This window comes from Phaethon aethereus (assembly GCF_964289735.1).
Source record: "Phaethon aethereus genome assembly, chromosome: 5".
NCBI classification, from domain to species: domain Eukaryota; kingdom Metazoa; phylum Chordata; class Aves; order Phaethontiformes; family Phaethontidae; genus Phaethon; species Phaethon aethereus.
This window is the reverse complement of record NC_138579.1, coordinates 33,428,788-33,434,787: the sequence shown is the minus strand read 5'-3', so window position 1 is coordinate 33,434,787 and position 6,000 is coordinate 33,428,788. Positions and strand designations below refer to the sequence as shown.

General features: G+C 36.1%; 1 protein-coding gene across 3 annotated transcripts in view; it reads right to left on the bottom strand.

Moving 5' to 3' along the window:
• The window catches only part of NOVA1 (NOVA alternative splicing regulator 1), a gene marked incomplete at its 5' end in the record, with an annotated part of 153,973 nt that overhangs the window by 1,919 nt on the left and 146,054 nt on the right, over nt 1–6,000 (bottom strand). The window lies entirely within an intron of this gene.

Below are 6,000 nucleotides of genomic sequence, written 5' to 3'. Positions count from 1 at the left end.
TGTCAACAAATTTATACCTTCCTTACTATGAGTGAAGAATGACACCCAAGATAAACGTTCAAAATTTCTACATATTTTTTGTAGCTTTTTTTTAATGTACATTTTTAAAGTGTGTCTCAGAGTTTTAATGTACCATCTGTTTCATGATATTGAATTAGTATAATGTTTTATCTTACAAAAATACATTTTAGTAGCCTGCTGATATCCGTTCATCCAGATTTTCTGGAGCATGTACGTAGAGGTAACGCTTTTCAATTTGTCAATCCTTTCACCAAAATGCTATCTAAAATCTCAGCAACAAGTCAATACAAAATACAATTAAAATTTTATTAGCAACATTGTCATGTTACTGCCCTAATATAAAGTCAAGCTTATATCATAAGTCAAGCTAATTACAAAGAAAAATGCATGCCCTATAAATAAGTTTTTTTTAGTCTTACCCATTTTAGACATTTCCCGTTGTTATGACAGCACAAAAATCAAATCTCTGAAAATCCAGTATACTATAAACATTTATATTTTCCACTTATACAATATGTACATTAAAAATTGTAACAAATCATATTGTATTTTGCACTAATTCGTTTTACAGCGTATATGGCATTTTTAACTTCTTTAAAATTTCAAGTTTACTGACATCAAAACGAAAGATGTTCTATGGAATAAATAAAAAATTATTACATCCTGATTTATTCTAAAGGTAATATAAAAGGATGGTATTGAAAAAAACATTTAGCCCACCCATATACTAAATAATCCTATAAAAACACAAACATCTCAATATGCATATATACATATATACATATTTGTGTATATACACACACATTGAAGTGTCCTTTATATATAAACAAACTTATTTTTAAGTCAGGACTCCTCATAGTCATTTTAAAATGTAGTTCAAACTATCTAATGATTTTGAGGTGTCTTTTATTTTTAGTTTTCCTGTTAGAAAAAGAAGGAAAACATTCTTAGATTTGATTTGGTATTTGGGATCTATATACAAAATGTATTAACTAATTACTAAATGTAATTGCTAAACTATATTTATTATTGCTAACCTTTTTATCTAGACTTGCTAAAACTGCTAAAACTAATTGCTAAATATATGTTCAGATTTTTGTTAAATATATATATTTAAGAGGGGTTTGTTTGTTTGGTTTGGTTTGTTGTGTTTTTTTAAAAATTATCGCTCAAAAAATGCGAAGTTGTATAAAATAGAATCACCTGGAAAAACTCAATAGAACTGCAAATCTTCTATTGCATGGCATAGTTTTCATGACTATGGTTTTGTATCACATATTAGAGAAAACATTTACCTGACTCAACTGACTTAGGACATATTAACAGCTTCTTTGGGAGATTTTGACAATTGTGATTTGCCAGATCCTGCTTGGTTTCATAACCAATGTGCACAATTGTGATCAACCTAGGCATAAGCGCTTATGTAAATCTAAGAGAAGAACCTAAGAACATAAGAAGGTATGAAAACATGCTCTCATAACGATATATGTGATTGCAGAAGTAACCAGAATATTTAATTTAAGGGCACATGTAGCACATGTAATATCATAGCTACATATGCAACATATGAAAATCCAGGTTACTGTAATATGGCTAGGATTACTCTTAAGGATTGGTGTAATAAAATAATAGTTTAATACAGCCACAAAATTAAGCAGGAAACGTTCTGTGTGCAAAAAGAAAGATTTTCTCAATAAGGAACTACTACTTTTATCACTTGTGATCAGGAAAGTTCATTTGGCTCACCACTAACAGCTCTTGTTGTTCGACAAAATTATCTGTCTAGTCAGAGGAAAGATAAAGAATGATCGCCTCCTCCATACCCATCCACTCCCACCTTGTCCAGGAATTTTCTGTACTTAGTCATACAAACAACATACAATTTATGATGCATTCTGGAAAATCTTGGATTTGAAAGATTAATATGCTATATGTTTGTCTGCTTCTGAGATAAATAAAAATAACCTTTTCTAAAGATCTATTTTAGAAACATCAGATTGTGTGTTTTAACTGACAACTCTCTTAAATTGTTTTAGTATAGGAGTATATCACTAATATCCTTTCACATACAAACCCTGCCAGAGTGAATATTTCACCTATTAACATATAGGACATGTCTTAAAAATATACACGTATTTAAAAATTATGATAATATGCTCAATTTATTTCATACTGTCAAAGTAAACATTATTTTCCAATCAAAATTCAGTTTTAACAGAACATAAATACATCCGTATGCATCTTGCTTAAAAGGTAAGTAAAATCCTGCTCTTTCTGAAATGAATGGCAATATTTGCATTACTTTGAGATATTCAATTGCAACATCCCTGTACCTGTGACAATTGATTGAAAATGTTATTTAAAAATAGAGATAATTACTTTAAAAGGCAAAACATATTTAGGATTTTTTTTTTTATTTAGGTCCTATTAATCTTGCTACCAATTTGTAATTCTCCATCTGTTTCCTGCATTCACTTGATTTTCTCTGGTTTATGTATCAACTCTTTAGGGCAAACATTCATTGTGTTGTACACTAATACATACCTAACATTAGCCCACAGCCCTCCAAGTGCCAGTCCAAATAATATAATGCAGATATGAAATATGTATTTTTTTTTTCTTTTCTGTTGAAGCCTAAAATCCATAAAGTGTCCTGGTTTCAGCCAGGATAGAGTTAATTTTCTTCACAGAAGCTAGCGTGAGGCTGTGTTTTGGATTTGGGATGAGAAAATGTTGATAATGTGCTGATGTTTTGGGTTGTTGCTGAGCAGTCAAGGACAGTCCAGCTTCTGGTGCTGGGCTGCCAGCGAGCAGGCTGGGGGTGCCCGGGGAGCTGGGAGGGGACACAGCCAGGACAGCTGACCCAGGCTGGCCAAAGGGATATTCCATACCATATGACATCATGCTCAGTGTATAAAGCTGGGATGAAGAAGGAGGAAGGGGTGGAGGAACGTTCGGAGTGATGGTGTTTGTCTTCCCAAGAAGCCATTAAGCGTGATGGAGCCCTGCTTCCCTGGAGATGGCTGAACACCTGCCTGCCCATGGGGAGTGGTGAACGGATTCCATGTTCTGCTCTGCTTGTGTGCGCGGCTTTTGCTTTACCTATTGAACTGTCTTTATCTCAACCCATGAGTTTCCTCACTTTTACTCTTCCAATTCTCTCCCCCGTCCCACCGTGGGGGAGTGAGCGAGCAGCTGCGTGGGGCTTAGTTGCCGGCCAGGGCTAAACCATGACAAAGGTCACTAAGTTACAAGGTATAAAATGATACAAAAAATGTCTTGGTCTCAACTCCTGCTATACAAACAGAAACAGAAAAAGCAAAGATTATCAATCTGTTTTTGTTACCTGCACCACCGCTATTTTTTAAAGTACTTCCTGTCTGTCAGGGAAATTGGACAGTGCTCTTCCCTTTTACAGATAAGAAGTTCAGAAAGTGATTTGGATACAGAAGTGAAAAACCTAACTAATATCCCAAAGAAGTGCTCTGAGCTATCCAATAAAGGTATCTCTGACTATGCAGGAAGGTTAGGTTTCCAGGTTTATGTGTATGCTCCTGGTTATATTGAAATCTGTGCTGCACAAAGGAGAGTGAATAACTAAAGCAATTATGAACATAAGCTTAAAATACATACGCAATTTCATTTTTTTCAAATGCTAGATGAAGAAACAAATGGAAGGAACTCAACCTTTATTTTATGCCAAACAGATTTTATAAAAAAAAATAAAGGATTTCAAATATGACATTTGCTTACTCACAAAGCAAATTAATTACTTCCATAGACATCACTCTCATCCTATTTGCGTTAGCATAAGCAAATTCAAAATCAGGTTCAATGAGTATACTTCTCCCCTGAAAAGGAATCAAACTCTAACAAAAGAAACAAAGTAATTTCACTGTGTATGTTTTCACTAATATATTATTATGTCTTTAAAAGCCTTGATAAAGGTGCAACAGTCCAAGAAACTGTGGTGCTTGAGAGGCTCAAACCAGAGAGCAGTTTGTTGCCCTCAGTTCCCAACGAAGTCTCATAAGAGATTTGATTAAACTCTTGCATGCTGCAAAATCCTAGACTCCTAACTTCTGTACCAGCTAATTCCCTAATCCTTCTCCACTTACTGACAACCCACTTGCATAACCCCATGCTGCACTCACTTATCACGTCAGCATCACCTAAAAGTCCTCTGGTTTACCAAAGTGAAAGTCCTGGCTCAGTTCTGGGAGCTGAACAGCATCTACTGTGGAATGCCAGATGTTCAGTGATTATGCTACGCCACTTCTCATCCCCTCCCTTATGCTGCAAGGAGATAACCTGCCCTGAGCAGCTATGAGCATATATCAACACACACAAAACATCTTCATGGGAAGCAGAACCATGACCAAACCTGCACTGGTACCCACACTAACGCTTCATGTCCTGTCTCCCCAATCCTCATTCCCGCTCCTCTCATGTGAACACCTCCAACTACCTGTGGCAAGGTTCCCAATCCTTTCACTTTTCTATTACCTTATTTCCTTGCTGCCCTTCTCTCTGATGGTATGTGCTGTGGTTATATTCTCACTTCTCAGAGTCTTTGGAGGTGGGGAGATGGCAACCACAAACCAGCACCTTATGTGCCACCCAGCTAATACAACGTATTTACCTGGCAAACGTCATGGAAGGATGAAATACATGCTGATTGGTTAGGTAACAAGAATTAGCACTTGATGTGGCTGTTGTGCCAATTAGAGTAACCGTATGCAAGGCCAAAAAACATGTCTTTAAGTTTAAAGCTTCACATGGTGGCATGAAACATGCCTACACTGAATTACACCAGAAAAGAAGTTGTCTGTCTGATTATACAAAACAGCATCAAAACTTGGAAAAAACAAAACACACAATTTGACAGTAGAAGCCTTTAATTGCATCAACCTCTGCTTATTCCACCTCATAGAATTGTTTCTGAAGAGACTGCACAAAGATTAAGAAAGCAAGGAGCTTTTTTATCTGTTATTCAGCTTTCCTTTTTCCTCTTTTATTTTCATGAGTTTAATTATAACTCATGCCATGAATCTTCTGTAATAATTGTTCTTTTTTCCTACTATTAAATCTCTCAACTACTTGTATAACGTTATCTTCTTTTAACAGAGAAACACCTTTACTAAAAAGGTTCCTTCTAATCTGACAAATTCATCCTAATCTGGCACAATTTTATATTTTAGTCTCTCTAAAGCAAATAATTGTTATTCCCTTAAAACTGCATTTAAATTATTATCTTCCATTTTATCTCTTTTTCAGTCTTCATTGCTCATCAATTACTTTAAACTCTTTAAAACTCCATCTGGGCTCTGGATTCTATGACTATGAAAATTTCATGCTATTTTGGCTGCTCATTTGACTATAGGCTTGGAGGTGATGAGAGGGTATTCTGAAAGCACAAGTTCCTGTAGAGAGCAGTCAATGAAGAGTATTATTTCTGCGTGTGCCAGGACAAACACACTGCTAGAGTAGGCTTGTATTGATGTGAGTAGTCCCACGCCATCCATCCTAAAACTGAAGTGGCAGTATGGTGAAAATCTGTGAGAAAAATCAGGGTCAACAAAAGATGTGATAGAAGTCTTCTGGAATCAAGCAGAAAGACAACGAAGTGCATTACAGGCCAGATGATGCCTGCATATACTTAGAATTTACAGCCATGCCCCATTCTATCAGGCAGCTCTTGGAAAGTCCCTGGCTACATACACAATGTCAACCACAAGGTTCAAGGCAGAACAAGCTACCAAAAGGTCATGAGTCATTCTATGTGTACAGCAGGCAGAAATACTAGGCTCGTCTGGACAGGCGTCTGTTCACGTCAGACTCTGGCTCAGCCTCCGACAGTAGGCTTACACAGCAATCTACTGACTGTACATACATACCCTCTAGGGTTAGTGGAATGTCTCTCAGTGACTTCAATAGCTCTGGACTGTGTTCCATATGTACATATGGTGAAATATGAAC